Genomic DNA, 1507 nt, shown 5'->3' on the forward strand with positions numbered 1-1507 from the left:
TTCATCTGGCAAATTTAGTCATTTAGGTTCAACAGCCATGAAAAGGGGATCTCTACTGCCTTTATCATTGCTCTTATCAGCACGACTGGCGCGAGTCAGAGGGAGTAGGCAGCTAACTGATGACAAAATGAGTCACAGGGAGCCACACGTCTCATCCTGAACCACTGTTCTGCCTAGCTGTTGAAGGGGTCTCTAATCTCTTTGGATTTATCTGAGTTTACAAAAAAGTTAAAACTCCTAGTTTGCCCAAAGGATTGGCCCTCACTTATGGTAGAAGGTGTGTATGTCACCACTTTTTAAAAAAAAGTTCTATCCTGGGGATCAGCAGTTGGTGTAATGCCTATGTTGCTGGACTCCCACATAGTTGACTGCGGTTCAAGTCCCGGACCCGGTGGCTTAAACTCACGCTGGGCTCGTGTGTGTGAATGCCTAAGATCTGGAGAGAATGGAGGAGAAGGGACTGTGGTGTGGCCATCCTCACCAGGGAGGTGATTTCTCGCTTTCTGTCTCTCTGTCTCTCTCTGTCTGTCTGGCGAGCGCACGCGCCCTATAGCAAAAACTTCTCCCCTGCCCCCCAAAATAAAAAAAGTTCCATCCTAAGAAGGAAACCTAAGAAGCCCAAAGGCTTAGAAATGAACAATCCGAGGTGATTTACACCAGCCTCAGTTTAAACTCTTTATATAGTCTCTCGATTTTATGTTTTTTTAATTTTTGTTTATTATTATTATTTTAATTTGCACCAGGGCTTGAGTGCCCACCAGAGAGAGACAGAGAGAGAGGGAAAGTGAGAAATCAAGCCACCAGACATGTAGGAGTCCTTTTAACCACCACCATGCCTCCTGCTGGGCCGCTTCTTTGTGTGTGTGTGTGTGTGTGTGTGTGTGATTTTGTTTTTTAGTTTACTATAGGGCACCTGTGGTCACTGGGGGATACAGAGAGAGAGAGATGGAGAGAGGAAAAGTTAGAAAGCACCCCCAAAGAGGGATGGCCATGTTGAAATTCCTTCTTTATTCTCTTGGGATCTGAGGCACGCTCATGAGCCTGTGAGACTCTAACAGCCTGGTCCAGGACTCTTAACAGTCCAGTTGGCCATGAGGGATCCAGCCTTAACTCTACACCATCTCCTAACACCAATTTTATGTTTATATATTTATGTGAAAAGTTATTTAGTTAAATGTGATAAAGGTAAACCCTTTGTTTATTCTGTAGAAAAAGTATGTCAGCTTCCTGATTTTTAATTCCAAGGATATTTTTACAAGTTAGCACTTCTACTGCTTAAAAACTCATACAAATGAGTTAAAAAATAGTCTAGAATGAATTTTCAGGGTATACATCAAGTATTAAAAACTGGTAAAAACAGACTTGCCTCTAAGAAATTGTCCAAAAAACTGGCTTTTTTGTCTTTTGCTGTGTCAATATTCACAGGTTTCCAACTTCCGCCTTTTTTTTTCTTTTGAAAGGTTTTTGCTACAGGGCGCATGTGATCACCAGAAAGACAGAGAAAGAC

Source organism: Tupaia chinensis, unplaced genomic scaffold (assembly GCF_000334495.1).
Source record: "Tupaia chinensis unplaced genomic scaffold, TupChi_1.0 Scaffold000147_1, whole genome shotgun sequence".
NCBI lineage: Eukaryota > Metazoa > Chordata > Mammalia > Scandentia > Tupaiidae > Tupaia > Tupaia belangeri.